Here is a 19610-nt window from a genome sequence, read left to right as displayed (position 1 = left end):
TCATGTCATCTGCAAATAACAAGAGTTTTACTTCTTCTTTACCAATTCAGATACTTTTTATTTATCTTTTTGTCTTATTGCTGTGGCTAAGACTTCAAATAAAATGTTGAAGAGAAGTAGTGAAAGTGGGCATCTTTGTCTTGTTCCTGATCTTAATGAAAACATTTTTAGCCTTTCCACATTGAGTATGATGTTACCTGTAAGTTTGTCCTATATGTCCTTTATTATGTTGAGGTATGTTCCCTCTATTCCTACTTTGCTGAGAGTTTTTATCATAAATGGATGCTAGATTTTGTCAAACATTTTTTCTGCATCTATTGATATGGATCATATGGTTTTTATCTTTCAATTTGTTAATTTGGTGTATCACATTGATTTGTGAATATTGTACCAAACTTTTGCATCTTAGGAATAAATCCAACTTGACCATAGTGTATGATATTTTTAATGTATTGCTGAATTCAGTTTGCTAATATTTTGTTAAGTATTTTTGCATCAATGTTCAAAAGAGATATTGGCCTATAGTTTTCTTTTTTTGTAATGTCTTTGTCTAGTTTTGGAATCAAGGTAATGATGGCCTCCTAAAAGGAATTAGAGAGACATCCTGCTTCTTAAATTTTTTGGAATAGTTTGAGAAGAATAGGTGTTAATTCTTCTTTGAATGTTTGTTAAAATTTGCCTATGAAGCCATCTGGTCCAAAACTTTTGATTTGGGGGAGGTTTTTGACTACCGATTCTATTTGATTGGTGGTATCGGTCGTTTCAGATATTCCGTTTCTTCTTGACTCTGTCTGAGGAGATTGTATGTTTCTAGGAATGTATCCATTTCTTCAAGATTGTCCAGTTTTTTGATGGATGATTGCTTGTAGTATTTCCTTATGATCCTTTGTATTTCTGTGATGTCTGTGGTTATTTCTCCGCTCTCATTTCTGATTTTATTTGAGTCTTCTCTCTCTATTCCTTGATGAGTGTGGTTAAGTGTCTGTCAATTTTGTTTATCCTTCCAATGAACCAGCTCTTGGTTTTATTAATCTTTGCATTGTTTTTCTAGACTCTATTTCATTTATGTCCACTCTGATCTTTATTATTTCTTTCCTTCTATTCACTTTGGGCTTTGTTTGTAGTTCTTTTTCTAAATTGTTTATTTGACCTTTTTCTTGTTTCTTGAGGTAGGCCTGTATTGTTATGAATTGCCCTCTTAGGACTGCTTTTGCTGTGTCCCATAGATTTTGAGTCATTGTATTTTCATATTCACTTGTCTCTACGTAACTTTTGATTTCTTCCTGATCTCATTGATAACTCATCCATTGTTAAGTAGCATGTTCTTTAGCCTCCATGTGTTTGTGTATTTTCCAGTTTTTTCTTGTAGTTGATTTCTACTTTCATGCCATCGTGATTAGAGAAGACATTGTTATGATTTCAATCTTCTTAAATTTATTGAGACATGTCTTGTGTCCTAACCTATTCTATCCTGGAAAATGTTCCATGTGCATGTGAGACAAATGTATATTTTGCTGCTTTGGGGTAAAATGCTCTGAAAACATCTATTAAATCCATCTGTTCTAATGTGTCTTTCAAGCCCATTCTTTCTTTGTTGAGTTTTTTGTCTGGAAGATCTGTCCATTGGTGTCAATGAGGTGTTAAAGTCTCCTTCTATGAGTGTATTACTGTTTATCTCTCCTCTTGTGTTAGTCAGTAATTGCTTTATGTATGTAGGTGCTCCTATGTTGGGTGTGTATATGTTTACTAGGGTTATGTCCTCTTGATTTTTTAATCCCTTTATCATTATATAATACCCTTCTTTGTCTCTTATTATAGCCTTTGTTTTAAAGTCTGTTTTATCTGATATAAGTATTGCTACCCCAGCTTTTTTTTATTTCCATTTGTGTGAAATATCTCTTTCCATCCTTTCCTTTCAGTCTATGAGTGTCATTTAATCTGAAGTGAGCCTCTTGTAGACAGCATATGCATGGATCTTGTTTTCTTATCCATTTGGCTACCCTATGTCTCTTGATTGAAGCATTTAATCCATTTACTTTTTTAAAAATTTATTTATTTTAATTAGTTTCAAGTATACAGTACATTAGTTAGACATCTATATAGTTCATATAATGATCCCCCCCAATTGCTCCCTCCCTCCCCTGACCTCCATCTAGCCAACATATTAATGCTAACTTCATTCCCTATGCCATGGTCCCCATCCCCACGACCATCCATCTGCTACTAATTTGTACTTCTTTAAACCTTCACCCCATTCTCCTAACCTCCCAAACCCCCCTCCCTTCTGTCTGTCACCAAATTGTCCACTACTTTTGTGGACAATTTGATTAGTTTGTTCTTTTTATTCCTTAGATTCCACATATAAGTGAAATTATATAGTGTTTATCTTTGACTTAAATACCTTCTAGGTCCATCAAAGCTATATCTTTTTCCATCCTCTTCCTTTTAGTCTTGTATGTCTTTTAATCTGAAGTGAGTCTCATAGGCAGCATATGTAGGGGTCTTGTTTTCTTGTCTTTTCAGCCGCTCTCTTTTGGCTGGAACACTTAATTCTTTTCCATATGAGGTACTTATTGATAGGAATGTAGTTGTTACCATTCTTTATTCCTGTTTTTGATACATGTTTTTCTTAAAGAAGTCCCTCTAACATTTCCTGTAGTACTGGCTTGGTGGTGATAAATTCCTTTAGCTTATTTTCATCTGGGAAGCTCTTTACCTGACACTTCAACTCTAAATGATAGCTTTGCTGGATAAATTATTTTTGGTTGTAGATCCTGAGTTTTCAACATTTTGAATATTTTGTGTGAAGTCCTTCTGTCCTGCAAAGTTTCTTTTGAGAAATCAGCTGCCAGTCTTATAGGTGTTCCCATGTAAGTAAATTATTTGTTTTTCTCTTGCTGCTTTTAAGATTTTTTCTTTGTATTTTACCTTTGGCATTTTAATTATGATGGGTCTTGGTGTGGGCCTCTTTGGATCCCTGATTTTGGGGACTCTCTGAATATCCTGGAGTTTTATGTCCATTTCCTTCACCAGGTTAGGGAAGTTTTACATTATTATTTCCTCACACAGCTGTTTAACATCTTGCTTTTTTTTCAGTTACACTGATCAGATGGATATTAGACCCTTAATAGTGTCCCATATGTTTCTTAAATTACTTTTATAGTCTTGGCATCTTACCTCTTGCCATTCTGATTATGTGTTCTTGGCTTTCCCGTCTTCTAGATAGGGCATTTGAAACTTTCTTTATTCATTTTGTTTATTCTTTTGTTTATTCCATTTAATATACTTCTCATCTCAGACAATGTGTTCTTCATCTCAGACTGGTTCTCTTTTATAATTTCCATTTCCATTTTTATGTGTTTTATCTTTATTAAAATTTTCACTGAATTTATCTACACTTCCCAAAAGTATTTGAGCATCTTTATAACCAGTGTTTTGAACTCTGCTTCTGTTAGATTGCTTGACTCCATTATATCTGGATCTCTGTTTTGTTATCTCATATTGTTTCTGCTTCTTTGACTTCCCATTTTGGCTGCCTCTGCGCATCTTTTTCTATGTACTAAGCAAAGCTCCTAAGTCTCCTGGTCTTATTAGTGTGGATTTGTGAAGTAGGTGTCCAGTGGCCCAGTCCTGAGAGGGGCTCGGCTGCAGGCCAAATTTAGCCCAAGCTTGGCCCAACCAGGGCTACTTGTTAAGATTCAGGAAGCAATCCACAGATGCTGTCCTTATAGTTGCCTCAAGAGGCCATGCCAGAAACCAAGGCCAGCTGCCACCAGCATGAGTCTACAAGCTGCTCAGCAAGGAGAATGGGACTCACTGAGGATATACCTGGATGTGGCTTGGGTGGGGCCATAAGTTGGGGGAGGTGGGGTTTCAGGGAATCCTTTGGGCGAAGTGACCTCTGTTATCCAGTTTGACGACGTCAAGAGTATGGCGGCGCTGAGTATACACACTGGTAGTGGGGAGGGCTCAACAAGAAACAATGTAAATATACCACCAGCACTCTGTATAGAGCGAGTCTCAGCTTAGCCCTCACTCCAACAATGTCTTCCTGTAAGTTCCTGGTGCCCCATGCACACAACCAAATCAGCTCTGGTGTTCAGAGCGAAGCAGTTCCATCGCCATAAAATCCTCTCACTGATACAACCCCTTTAAGAAGCTTTTGCCTCTGCCACTGCCGCAGGCTCCATCTCACTCAGCTGCTCAAGACCCAGCAGCCCTGCATCCTCACCCCGTCCTACCTTCTGCTGTTGCATGGTGATTTCTTGGATTTCTCCCTAGTTGTATGGCTTGTTCATCAAGATCCTAGGTGATTTTCCTTTCTGTTTGCTCCTTGCTTCCATCACAACTTTCATTTGGTCACCAGAGGGATGAATAGAACCTCTATCATTTACGCCATTTTTCGGGACCAGCCTCTATTTACATTTAAAGTAATTACTGATATGTACATAGTTACTGCCATTTTATAATTCTTATTTGTTCTTCTATTTTCTGTTTTACCCCTTCTCTTTTTACAGAAGACCCTTTAACATTTCTTGTAATGCTGGCTTTTTGGTGATGACTTCTTTAAGATTTTTCCTGTCTGGGAAGCTCTTTATCTAACCTTCTATCATTTTAATCGAAAGCCTTGCTGGGTAGAGTATTTGTGGTTGTAGATTCTTGTTTTTCATAACTTTGAATATTTCTTGTCATTCCCTTCTGGCCTGCAAAGTTTCCATTGAGAAGTCAGCAGACATTCTTATGGGGGTACCCTTGTAAGTAACTAACTGCCTTTCTCTTGCTGCTTTTAAGATTCTCTCTTTGTCTTTGACCTTTGGCATTTTAATTATGATGTGTCTTGGTGTGGGTCTGTTTGAATTCCTCTTGTTTGAGATACTTTGTGCTTCCTGAATTTGTATGTAATTTCTTTGCTGGGTTAGGGAAGTTTTCTGTCATTATTTCTTCAAATAGATTCTCATTCCCTTGCTGTCTCTATTCTCCTTGGGGTACTCTTATGATGTGGATATTGTTACAATTTCATGTTGTCCCAGAAGTATCTTAAACTATCCTCAGTTTTAAAAATTCTTTTTTCTTTATGTTGTTCTGATTGGGTGTATTCTGCTACTTTGTCTTCTAGTTTGCTGATTCAGTCTTCTGCTTTGTCCAATCTACTGTTGAATCCTTCTAGTGTATTTTTCCTTTCAGTTATTGTATTCTTCATTTCCGTCTGGTTCTTTTCTATGGTTTCTATATCCTTTTTTATGCTACTATCTCTCTATTGAGGTTCTCATTGTGCTCATCCATTCTCCCTTTAAGTTCATTGAGATTCCTTATAAGCATTATTTTGAACTGTCTCTGGTAGGTTGCTTGCATCCATTTCATTTTGCTAATTTTCTGAAGATTTCTCCTGTTGTTTCATTTGTGGCATGTTTGTTTTCTCATTTTATTAGCCTCTCTGTGTTCATTTCTATGTGTCAGGAATATTTGTTTCATCTCTCAGCCTTGGCCATATGGCCTAATGTGAAAGGTGTCCTGTGTGACCCGGTGATGTACTCTTCCTGCTCCCCTATGACAGGGGCTCTGGACTTGATTTTTGTGTAGGTTGTGTGTGATCTTCTGTTGTTGCCAAGCCTTTATTATTGTTAGTACAATGGATGGCATTAACACTCAGGCTAACTGTGGGAACTGGGTACACCCACAGGGTAAGAGTTGCTGCTTGGGGGCTGACACCACTGAGTGGGATTTGCACTAGCAGCCTGTGTACTTGTTGCAACCAACCTTTGTGTGTACTGCTAATGGGGCTAGTCAGGAGTTGTTCTGTTGTAGTCTAGTGCCAGCTTCCGGGTGCATCGATTTTTGTGACCCCTTGGAAATGCTCCCCAGCAGGTCAAAGTCAGCTGCTGCTTTGGGTTGCTCAGGGCTATGTGGAGGGAGCTATAAAGTAATCTTCAGATGGTTGTTGCTTATGCTGACTCTATAAGTAGAAGAGACAATGCTGTAGGCAGTGGTCCAGTTATTTTCCATCCCTGTCCTAGGGCAGTTTAGCAGAAGAAACAGTGCTCCTCAAGGCCTGACACTGCCTGCCATGCCCATAAGTCTCTGAAACTGGAAGTCTCTGGGTGATATCATGTTAGGTGGTGCAGGGATCCCTGGGTCTCCTGGATCTATTGAGAAAATTTCCCTCTGCCACTGTAGTTGATATGCCAGCGCTATCTCTGTGGCTCCCTAAACAAGTTTCCAATCACGTCAAGGTCAGCTGCTACTCACCCCAGGCTTAAATGTGTCACCCTAGGGCAGGAATAGCCATCTGTCAATGGGCGGCAGGTTCTTTGTGGTGTGGGTGAAGTAGGATCTCGGAGAGACAAGGGCCATCAGACCAATGCACCTTCAGTTTTGCTGTAACTTCTGTGCCTTGGCATTCCTGCTGTAGTCACAGATCACAGTGAGACCAGCTGCCATCTGGGGCAGTCCCACAGACCCCTGCGCTCCCTAGACACAATATTGCAACTCTTGCAGGCAGTAGAGTTCTATTTGCAACTAGTTTCCCTGCAGTGCCCACCTTGTGCTAGCCAAAGTTTGTTGCCTGTGTGGATTGGGAGACAGGGCAGTGGGGGTTGACTGTCAATGGGCCACCTGGGACAATTTGTGGCTTGAGTGGGGCAGGGTCTCAGGGAAACAATGGCAGTCAGATCAATACAACCTCAGTCTTATGGCAATTTCAGTAACTGTTCATGCATTCCCACAGGAGTCCCAGGTCACTGCAAGACCAGCTGCTATCTGGGACTGGCCCACAGATCCCTGAGATCTGCTCAAGTTTGTATTGGCAGCCCGATTCACAATTTTGCCCCTCCTATTGGCTTCAATGTGGCTCCTTCTTTATGTTATTAGACATACATGTTATGACCAGCTGGACTTCAGGTGATTCTCCATGTTGATTATCATTTGATTTTAATTTCATTGTGAACCTGGGAAGAGGCAAACCTTGCTTTTACCTAGTCCACCATCTTCCTAGGTTGTATAATGTGAGAACTCCAAGTTTTTTCTGGTTTTTGAAAACTGCTTTAGTTAACCTAGTTCCTTTGTCCTTTCGTATAAGTTTTAGAATCAGTTTATCAAAATCTACCAAACAATCCTGCTGGAATTTTTATTGTGTTTTGTTAAATCTATATATTGATCTGGAAGAACTAACATCTTGATTATGCTGAATTTTCCCATCCATGAACAAGGTATCTTAGGTCTTCTTTGATTCCTTTCATCAGCATTTTGTGGTTCTCAGTGTACAGGTCCTGTACACTTTTTTAGATTTATACTTAAGAATTTTATTTTTGAGCTACTATAAATAGTTTTAAGTTCAGCTTTCAATTGTATGTTGCTAGTGTACAGAAATATAGTTGATTTTTGTATGTTGACTTTGTAACTTATATCCTTGGTAAACTCAGTTCTAGCATTTGGCTTTCTGATAATGTTTTGGGTATGTGTATCTATGTTGTTACTTTAGTTTTAGTTTTTGTGTTTTTGTAGCTACCTTAGGATTTTATATCATCTGCCAAAGGGAACTGTTACATTCTTTATTTTCCAAAGTGCATGCCTTTTATTTCTTTTTCTTGCCCTGTTGCACTGCCCAGGATTGCCAGTACTATGTTGAGTAAGAGTTGTAAGAGCAGACATCCTTACTTTATTTCAACCTTAGAATAAAACATTAATTCTTTCACTGTTAAGGATGATATTAGCTCTAGGTTTCTGTAGTTGCTCCTTATGAAGTTGAAGAAATTCCTTTCTCTTCCTAACTAGTTGAAAGGTTTTATTATAAATGGGTGTTGCATTTTCAAATGCTTTTCCTAAATCAATTGGTATTAACATGTGGTTTTTCTTTCTTAGCTGTTAATCTTCCTTAATGTAGATTACATTAACATTTCCAAATATTGAAGAAGTCTTAAATTCTTGGGATAAACCCCACTTGGTCATGGTGTATTATTCTTTTTATACATTTTTTGAATTTTATTCACTGATATTCTGTTGAGGATTTTTGCTTTTATGCTCATGAAACATTATGGTCGGCTTCCTTATTTTGAATAAACGCTATATCCTTTTAAAATGGAAAATCTTTTACTTTAAAATACATGATTATCAAGAATCTAATATATACAATTACCATTTTTAAAGCTTTTATTATTTTTCATATGTTAAGGTAGGCCACATGAGGAAGGCCAGCCAATACACAGACTATGTTCATGGTACTTCACTATGGACAAAACCACTGGCACCTCTTGAACTGTGTACATGTAGGTGATGATGGCGCATGTTGAGACCTTTAATCAATTCAGAGACATCTCATATATTAATATATATGTACATACACAGACATACATACATACACACACACACACACACACACACACACACAAACACACACACAAACCCAGGGGAATCATTATCACTCACATGGTACCAGCCAATATTTACCTGTGCTTACTATGCATCTGAAATTTAGCTAAATATTTTACATTATATCCTTTAAAGCAAGCTAATAAAATTTTTTTATCTGCATGTGGTAGATGCTATCATGGGCTATGTAACTCACCAGTGGTCTTACAAAATATATAAAGAGGTGAGCTACATCATGTACCCTAACTTCAAAGCTTATGTTCGTAATTAATATGTCATACAGCTTTCAGATACTATTTGTAATCTACTTTTTTTTACTCGGCACATCTACTCAATTCTTTTTATTGGCTGTATCATATTCCAGTGGCAGACTATATTTTCCAAATGGTCACAATAATATCTTCCTTCTAATGTCTTTTCTTGCAATGTGATTCTGATGCTCATCCCATAAAGAAGGGTAGTTTGTGTTCCCTCCCCCTTAAATTTGAGTAGGTTTGACTAGCACAGATTCCTCTGGGGTGGTACAGCTGAGAATACTGTAATGTCTCCAAGAATGTTAAGAATAACATTTCTCTGTGAATTTAACAGAGAACCCATATTTAATGATGAGAGAAAAAAATAGACAAAATACTTAAGGAATTGAAATAGTCCTCAGGCCAAAAGATTTTACTGTAATATAAGTTTTTAACATATCTACAAAAGAACATACGAATCGAAAGTTGAACTACGTGATTTTTTTCTAGCTGTTTATGAAGTACAGACACAAGACCCAAGAGAAAATATACAAAATGATTCTGACAGGGAGATTCTGAAAAACTAAAGAAGTCAAATTTGTGATAAATCAATAATCATTGATCAAATCTTTTACTGAATAAATTTTCTTATAAAAAGAAGTCATATGCACATATGTTACAAAATATATATTCATATATTTATATTTTTTAGCCTGGGGAGAAATTCTAATACATTAGATACTAGAGCAAGTTACAGCTGAAACCTCACAAGAAACAGCCCAGATCATTCAAATGGCTTTTGATGGGATATTCATTTAATGTGAAATGGTTAAACCAGAGAAAATTTCAAGATGTTGGTTGTAAAGATATGTGGAGGGAAATTAGTCTTATGAAAAGAAAAAGCACATATATGGACACATGTTCTATGACAAATGTAGTTTTGCAGAGCAGTAAGGAAGAGGAAACTATATTGGCACATTATTTTTGGCAGGGGGTAAGGCAAGTAAACACGAACCCTACCTTAATCCACATATAAAAATCAATTCTAAGAGGAAGGTAAATCTAAATGTAAAAGACAAACAATAAAGCTTCTAGAAAGTAATACAGAATAATATCTTCATGAATTTGAGGAAAGGAAAGCTTTATTAAACAGGACACAAAAAGTACTTACAAGAAAAGAAAAGATTCATAAACTGAAGATCATTAAAATTAAGAAATTCTGCCAATATCACCCTGACACCAAAACCTGAAAAAGATAACACAAAAAAATAAAACTACAGACCAATATCTCTCATGATCACAGATGCAAACATCCTAAATTGATACTAGTGAACCAAATACAGCAATGTATTAAAAAGATTATACAGCACGATCGAGTGGGCTTCATCCTAGGGGCACAGGGATGGTTCAACAAACACAAATCAATTAATGTGATACACCACATAAACACATAAAAAATAAGAATCATATGATCAAATCAGTAGATGCAGAAAAAATACAAGATACAGCATTTATTTATGATCAAAACACTTAACAAAATCGGTATAGAAGGAAAGTACCTTACAATAATAAAGGCCATATATGACAAGCCCTCAGCCATTATACTTAATGGTGAAAAACTAAAAACCTTCCCTGTAAGATCAGGAACAAGGCAAGGCTGTCCACTATCACCACTGTTATTCAATATAACATTGGAGGTCCTAGTGAGTGCAATCAGACAAGACAAAGATATAAAAGGTGTCCAAACAGGAAACGAAGAAGTCAAACTGTCACTATTTGTGGATGACATGATTCTCTATGTAGACTCCACAAGAACACTACCAAAAACAATAAGCAAATACAGTAAATTTTCTAGATACAAAATCAATGTTCAAAAATCCATAGCAGTCCTATAGTCTAATAATTAAATGTCAAAAAAAGAAGTGGAAAAAATAATTCTTTTCACAATTGCAACAAAAAGAATAAAATACCTAGGAATAAATCTAACAAAACATGTGAAGGACCTATATAATGAAAACTACAAGACCCTATTAAAAGAAATTGAAGCAGATACAAAGAAATGCAAAGATATTCTGAGTTCTTGGACTGGAAGAATCAACAGAGTTAAAATAACCTTATTACCTAAAGCATTATACAGATTTAATGCAATCCCCTTCATAATCGCATTGGAATTTTTTAAAGAAATAGAACAAAAATATCATCGGATTTGTATGGAAGCACAAAAGACCTCGAATTGCCAAAGTCATCCTGAGAAAAAAGAATGAGGCTGGAGGCATCACTCTGCCTGATTTCAAATTATACTACAAAATGACAGTAATCAAAACAGCATGGTATTGGCAGGAAAAGAGACATGTGGACTAGTGGAACAGAATCTGAATGAAAAAATATATTTGCAAGCAATGCCTCTGATATTGTAATAACTATGTATGGTGTCAGACAGGTACTGGATTCATCCCGGTGATCACTTCATAATTCATATAAGTGTCCAATCGCTGTGTTGTACACCTGAAACTAATATACTATTGTATGTCAACTATAATTGAAAAAAAAATTTATTTAATTTTTAAAAAGAAAGGAAATATGAGGAAGTCTCCCTAAGTCCAATGCTACCTAGAACTTGTTCTCTGCAAGCTGGACAAGATCAGTCCACCATTCTTCCCACACTCAGCAAAGGTAGACAGGTGGAGGTGGTTAAGGTCAGAAAAAAAAGGCAACGGAACCACTACCCAGAACCCACCTGCAGCAAGCAGCATGATCCAAAACAAACTCTGGCTGAGTCAGCCAGGTATTTTCCCAAGGTGGGCGACTCAATCTCTGGGCCTCAGCACAAGCCTCTATGCTTCTTGTGATGCACCAGTCTCAGTCTCAGGCAGTCACTCAACCCCACTTGGGTCCAGCTTCCGTGGGTGGGCCACATCTTCCTGTGCCCTCCTAACCCACTCCTTTCTCACCTGTCCTCCCCCTATCCCCTATGCCCCAGGAAAAGAGAGGCGAGCTGGGTTTCAGAACTCCAGCCCGCCCTTGTCTGTGCCCTGACTGAGCCCGACGGGCTGGGCTGTGAGCTACTCACTCAGCCAGACCATTACTACATGCAGTGCTACCTGCTGCCCAGAACCGGGAGCAAACCGTGCATGCACCACTCGCAGAGACCTACAGGGCTGGAAACGGAAGTGATCATGGAGGCCACTAGGAAATGTAGTCTGGGGCATAGTTCAGGCATTGGAGTCCCAGTCCCATCAATGTGCACAGTGGCATCAGTTGGGGAGCTTTGAAAAAGTAATTGTGCCCGGGTCTGAAGGCCGGAGATTCCGAACTAATGCTCTGGATTTGGTCCTGGCATCGGAATGTTTTAAAGCTCCCAAGTGCTTCCGATTTGCAGCCAAGATTGGCACCATAAACTAGAAATGGATGAGGATCTGCAAGATATGTTTCATGTTACTTTAGGCTAGCTGTTTATGGTTCGTTTCTCAGTACTCCTGTTTTGACTTCAAACAATGAAAAAGTATGTTCCTCAACAGATACAGAGTTACTGCTGACCCAATTCTCTGAGTATCTCCTTTGCAATGGCCTTGTTCATCCTTCAGACTGTGTAATGACCTGCAAGATCTTCTCCCTGCCAAGGTAGAGAAGAGTTCAAGAGGGAAAATAAGTGGAAGTGAAGGCGGGAGCAGGACATGTTCGGGAAGTAAGCCTGGTGTGATCTGAAATAAGAGGCCATGTAATCATAAACATGGTCTGTAAATCCACTGCTGTGGACTGAATGTTTGTATCACCCCAAAATTCATATGTTGAAACCCTAACCCCAAACATAATGGTATTTGAAGATGGGGCCTTAGGTTTATCTGAGGTCATGAGAGTTTAGTACCCTTATAAAAAAAGATACAAAAGAGCTTGCTCTCTCTCTCCCCCATCTTCTCACAGAGAGAAGGCAGCTGCTTCAAGCCAGTAAGAGACTGCTTACCAGACACTGAATCTACCAGCACCTTGATCTTGGACCTCCCAGTCTCCAGAACTGTGCAAAATTAAAGTTTATTGTTTAAGCTACCCAGTCTATGATATTTTGTTATAGCAGTCCAAGCAGATTAAGACATCCACCATCAAAAAATTATGAGGCCTAAACCGGAACAGAATCAAGAGTCCAGAAGTAAACCCATATTTATATGGGCAAATAATTTTCAACAAAAAAGCAAAAAAAATTATGGTGGAGTAAGGTGCTGGGAAAACAGGAAAGCCACCTACAAAAGAAAGAAACTAGACTGTTGTCTATGACCACATTCAAAAATTAACTCAAAATGGATTAAGGACCTGAATATAAGACCTGAAACAATAAAACACACAGAAGGCATAGAAACTAAGCTCAAGGACCTTGGACTTAAAAAAAGGATTTTATGAATTTGACCTCAAAAGTAAGGGAAGTAAAAGCCAAAATAAATGAATGGGACTACATCAAACTAAAAAAGCTTCTGCTCAGCAAAAGAAACTGTCAGCAAGGTAGAGAGACAACCATCTGAATGGGAAAATATATTTGCAACCAACACCTCTGATAAGGGCCTAATATCCAAAATATACAAAGAACTCATACAACTCAATAACAACAAAAAAATACAAATGATCCAATCAAAAATTGGGAAGAGGATCTGAACAGACACTTCTCCGTAGAGGACACACAAGTGGCCAAGAAACTTATGAAAAGATGCTCAACATAACGAGGTGTTAGGGAAATGCAAATCAAATCCACAGTGAGGTACCATCTCATACCTGTTAGAATAGCTATATTCAACAAGACAAGTAATAACAAATGTTGGAGAAGATGCAGAGAAAATGGAATTCTCATACACTGTTTGGTTGGACTGTAAATTGGTACAGCCACTATGGAAAACAGTATAGAGGCTCCTCAAAAAACTAAGAATTGATCCAGCAATCCCTCTGCTGGGTATTTACCACAAAGACTCGAAAACTCATATACAAAAAGATATTTGCACAGCGATGTTCATAGCAGCATTATTCACAGTGCCCAGGACATGGAAGTAACTGAAGTGTCCTACGATAGGCGATCGGCTAAAGAAGCTATGGTACATATATACAATGGAATATTACTCAGCCATAAGAAGAGATGAAATACTGCCATTTGCGACAACATGGATAGATCATGAGATAATCATGCTAAGCGAAATAAGCCAGAAAGAAAAAGTTGAAAATCACATGATATCATTTATATCTGGGATATAAACCTAAAAGCAACAAATGAACAGGACACACAGAGACTCATGGACATGGCCTATGGACTAGTGGTTACCAGAGGCGGGGGAGGGGGAAGGTAGATGGGGTAAAGGGGGTAAAATATGTAGTGACAGAAAGAAATCTATGGGAGGTGAACATACAGTGTAAACATATATATTCCTTATTGTTAAAGTATACAGCTGAAACTTACTGGATTTTATTAACCAATATCACCATTAAAAAATAATAAAATTTTTTAAATAAATAAACAAATTTTTGGGAGGGAGGGAGGAAAAGAAGGAAGGAAGGAAGGAAGGAAGGAAGGAAGGAAGGAAGGAAGGAAGGAAGGAAGGAAGGAAGGAGAGAGAAGGAAGGAAGGAAGGAAGGAAGGAAGGAAGGAAGGAAGGAAGGAAGGAAGGAAGGGGAGAGAGAGAGAAGAGAGAGAGAGAGAAAGAAGGAAGGAAGGAAGGAAGGAAGGAAGGAAGGAAGGAAGGAAGGAAGGAAGGAAGGAAGGAAGGAAGACTGAGGCCTGAATCTAAACTGGGTCTGTAAATGTGGTTATGATAGTAATGATTACTATTACTACTATTTTACCAGTTCCCAAAGGGATCACATTTTGAACCATTTTCTTTCCAGCAAGAGTGTCAAAGAACTAGCTTTTCCTTACTTTGGGAACCTGATTCAGGCCCTAAGATTTTTTCTTATGGCTAATATATCCTAAGCCTATTGTATACCAGAGGATATATAAAGGCCCTTACCTTACATCACATACATCATTGTACTGAATCCTAACTACTACCAAAGGAAGTACAATTATTATTCTCTTTTCACAGATTAGGAAGGGCTCACTCAACTTGTCTTTGGTCTCTCACCTAGTAAACAGCAGAGCTGAGATACACTCATTGTTGGACCCCAAAGCAAAATTGCCTCATTAGCTTTCCATCATTCTTCATTTAGTCTAAACTCCTTGCCTGACGTACAGGGTCCTGTATGACCTTCCCCGGCCTACTTCACCATCCTCATCTCTCCCCAAGCCTGTCCTACTTATGTAGTTCAGCCACAATGGCTTCTTTTAGCCCTTTGCTCACCTGAGCTTCACCTGACCTAGGTAGCTGGCCCAAGTTCTTCCTTCTGCCTGGCCCACTCTAATACCACCCTTGTCCTGGCCAACTCCTCTCATCCTTCCTGACTGAACTGAAATATCAATTTACTTTCTGTAACCCAAGACACCCCACAAAAAACCTCTCTTAGCATACTCCACAGGAAGTGCTCCCCAATCAAGGCTTGGCTAAAGTTTCAGATACCAGCAGGCAGCTAGGAATGGAGCTTGCAAGCAGTAAGCCTATCATTTGAAAAAAGAGTTATTTACTGATAATAAAGATTAAAGACTCAAAATGGGAAGCTCATTATTTCAGCTACTACCAAAGATTTACAGAGTGACAAGCTCTGTGCTAATGGTTAAATTCTTCACTTCTTTAGTCACTTATTGATAAGAGGTAGGTGGTATTATCCCTTCCCATCTTTCAAATGAGCTCAGGGCCTGCCAGCTAGTGGGCAACACCAAGGCTGGAAATAGGTTGGGCCAGGCGGTGAAGGCCCAGAGAGCCAGAATGAAAAGTATGGACCTTTTTTGGTAAGTAATGGGGAGCCTCTGAAGGTTTTACATATCATGAGTCATGACTAGCCTTGTTTCTCAAAGATTACTCTGGGGTACCCAGGATAGTAAGAACTTTAATTAAGTAAGGGCACTGGAGCCAAGAATATGAGAATATATTGTAAACACATCCTGTGACACAGTGATTTTACTTTGGGGAGTTTATTCTAAGGAAATAATCAGTCAAGTGTCTAAAGGTGCATGTGGGAGAATGTTAATTGTAGTACCGTATATACAAATAAAAAACAAAAAACAGTATGTGTATTGTAAAAGACAAAATGCACCATACAATTGAGGAGCTGATTTTATTCATGATGATGGTCTCAAAAAAAAGGAAGGAGGCCAGGGGCGTTAGAAAGGCAAGTAAATAAGAAACTTTTAGGAAGAATAGGTGTGTGTCATATCTAAGACAACCAAGAAAGGGTGGTTTTCTGCAGTCAGACATTTTCTAAAACAAAAAAGGCTGGGTAGATTTCAGAAAACTAAAGTCTGGGGAATTTCTTAGACTGTGCTGTTTTCCAAAAGCACCAGGCTCAGATAAAGTTAAATACTCTCAGATTTGTAAGAATTCAGAACAGCATCTCAAGCAATGATTCCAGGAAACCAAACAATAACTCCTATAACAATTGCCCTCCCAACATCCAGGCCTTGATTAATAACTGAGAGTACCCCTACTATTGCCCCCACTTCCAATTTAGAACCAATCAGACAAATCCCCTAACCAATCACATAAGATGCCCTTTTCTAGTTAGCAGCATCATTTCCCCTTGCCAACAGCCTCCACTCAGGGAATATCTGAAGCCTTCCCTTTTCACCACTATCAAGCTTTCCCATTCCTCTGTCTACCTTTGAGTCTCTGCCAAAATGCAAGTGACAATGGCTGATTCTTTTGCCATAGCAAGCTCTGAATAAATACCCTTTGCTTATTCTCATTCAATTAGTCTTCATTTATTTCCACAAATTCATTAATATCTAATATCTAGTTCATATTCAAATCTCTTTAAGTGCCTTAAAGATTTCTTTTATATCTGGTTTGTTGGAATCAAATAGGAGAGCCCTTCAAGTTGGCCTTGGGTTCTTAAGACATATGGTATCCATCATTGGTGCTTCCTTGATTCTGGCAGACAAGTTGTCCCAGGCACAAACCCTGCTTTCTCAGGAACCAGCCATTTCTCCAAACAGCCTGGATTCTTCGGTTCCCTCCTATCTCATGGATTTGCCAACAAACTGGAGCTTGTGGTGCAGCCAAGTTTCAAAGGTATTCTCAGCTTCTTGCTGACAAGTTCACTCACAGTGGGGCTCTCTTCTATAGAAGCTTGTTATTAGTTGCCAGTTTCCATGTTCTGGATTCCAGGACCCTCGCTATTGTGGCACAACTGCTGAAGTGTGGGGGTGGTTTGACTCCACCCATCCTGGGATTTATGGGAATATCCTGACCCTGGTTTTGTTGAAGATGTCAAGCAGGATGTTTCTCCTGATACACTAGTGACTTGGTCTACTTTTAAAAGCAATTTGATGAGATTCAAAACTCTGCTGTCATCGGGATCTCATCCCACTCCCCATTTTTTTTTTAACAGATGAAGAAAGTTTAGAGAGGCTAAATAACATATTCTCAGTTGGTTCGTCTGTAAAACGGTCAACAATTTCTGCTTGCCTACCTCTCAGGACTGTTATGAGATTTAACTAAGAAAATAAATGAAAAGTCAGATTCAGGGAGAGAGATGCCACAGAGAACACAGCAAGGGCACACACACCTGGAGCTGGCATGAAATATCCTCCTGTGGTGCCCTGGTCTCCAAGTGCGTGCCTCTAGTTGACTGCTGCTGAAGGCCAATGATGAGAATGATAACAGCTAACTTTTACTGCCTGGCACTGTGAAAAGCACCATCCATATGTTATTTCATGTCCTCCTTACAACAACCTGAAGGTATTGTTAGCCTCAGTTTACAAAGGAGGAAATTGGTGCTTAGTAACATTGATAAACCCAAGTTCTATCACTCCACAGCTCCTGCCTTTGGCTCTGCTCAGCCTTCTGAAATGGAGAAGATGTGAATTTTCACTGAAGATGAAGGAAAGAGAGAGCATGGAGGAGAAGATAAGCAGAAGGGGCTGCTTGCGTTGGTCTGTATTAAGAATCTTTGGGCAGCGAGTCTCAGTATCTTTCCCTGTGGTAGGTGACTGAGTTGAGGTAGGGTTTAGTACATCTTTTACATTAGTTAACATGACAGCAATTACCCCTTAGTACTTTTCAGGGAGCTCTTGGAAGCATGCCCCTCTTCTAAGGTTGCCAAATAAAATAGTGGATTCCTGGTGATATTTGAATTTCAGACAAACACTCCAAGAGACACACAGTTTCTAAAAAATTATTCATTGTTTATCTGAAATTCAAATGTAACTGGGAATCCTGTATTGTCATTTGCTACCTCCTCATTCAACATAGATTCAACATAAATTTTTTAAATGTATATTTCCATTATCCTCATACAACATATAAAAAGCCACAGTTCTTTGGTTCAGATTTTTACATCTTTAGGGATACCCTAAGAAAATACATTTAACCTTGGATTGGGGGATGCCCCTTAAGATGTCACGCATGAGAGTCTTCACATGGCACAGAGCAGCTCCATGTCCATCATGGAACAATTCAGCTTCACATGAGCCTGCCTAACATAGCCAAGGACTACTGGAATCATGGCCTCTTCTGCTCATTTCATCTACCACACCTCTCACTTGTCCCCTGGCCCCATATTATTCAGGCTAGCTTCTCGCTTTCTTTACCATGATCCCATGGCCCTCAGCTTTTCATAGTAATTGTTTCTAATTCTGCCATCACCTTACAGTCTTCCTGGGATTAATAATGATGAGGTTTCCTTATGGAATCTGGATTTGTACCAGTCCAGTTTGCACAACTCCAGTGTGATCCCTGGTGATCCCCTGGAAGCCTCATAGAATGGGTAAACTGTATAATCAACATGCCAGTATAGATGTGTTCATGTCTGTGTATAACTACTTAAAAGTTAAAACAGGTATGTATGTCACTATAGGACGTGTGTGTATGAGAACCAAGTAACTATCAGTCTATATGAGTGAGACTGGAGTGTGAGAGACAAAACCTGAGACCAAGGAATGCAATTGGTATAGTATATGGGCAAGTATGAGGTATGAGTATAAGAAAGTGTATATGTGTAGAGGAAGCATGCATATGGGGGACAATATGATAAATAATGTGTCAAGGTAAATTTTTAAAGTAAGGTGCAATAGTGTACCCCTCAGCTATTTTCACAACAATGTTATGAAACAAAATACCCAAAAATGTGGTGGGGTATTTTACAATAAAATTTATTTGTTTCATGCTCAGGAATCTACAAGTCAGCTGGGGTCCTGGCCATCTAGGCTAGGCATAATTAATCTTGGCCTCAGGCCACAGGTTGGGTTCAGGTCTTATTTTTCTGGGACAAGTGGACGGCCCAGGGCATGTTTTTCTCATGGCAGCAGCAGAAATCCTACATAACAAGGCCAATTCACAAGCATTTTTAAAGTATCTGTATCACACCTACCAAATTCTATTAACCAAAGCAAGTGATGCTGCCAAGCCCAACATCAATGGGCCTGGAATTGCATTCTTCCTCTAATAAAATAAATATAAATTCATATGGGAAAGAATAGGTGAAAAATTAAAACAAGGACCGCTGGTTTCAGTCAAGATGGAATAGCCTTATTTCTCCCAAGTCCTCCCTCCTATAACTAAAAAGTCCTGGAAAGAGTTCTGACTGCCGAGTGGCACATGACCGATTCTCTCATTTCCTCGAAGTCTTTGCTCCAATATTCCCTACTTAAAATTGCAAAGCATGTCCCAACTCACATACCCCCATACCAGCATCCCTCAACCCTCAGACACAGCTCCATTTCCGTAATACATAAATAACACCTTATCACACACTATATCATTTATTTATCATAAATATCTATTGCTTGTTTCCCTCACTAAAATTTAACAACCAAAGTGACTTTTGGTTTACGCGTCTTTAACGGTTCCTGGAACACAGTACGTCCTCAAATGTTTGCTAAATTAATGAGCTTCAGAGGCGAGTGAAGTTCGGTTCAGCATATTTTTAATGGTAAAGATGAAATTACGGATG

This window comes from Rousettus aegyptiacus, unplaced genomic scaffold (assembly GCF_014176215.1).
Source record: "Rousettus aegyptiacus isolate mRouAeg1 unplaced genomic scaffold, mRouAeg1.p scaffold_m13_p_6, whole genome shotgun sequence".
Lineage (NCBI taxonomy): Eukaryota > Metazoa > Chordata > Mammalia > Chiroptera > Pteropodidae > Rousettus > Rousettus aegyptiacus.
The sequence above is the reverse complement of the archived record's forward strand: the minus strand, read 5'-3'. Positions refer to the sequence as shown.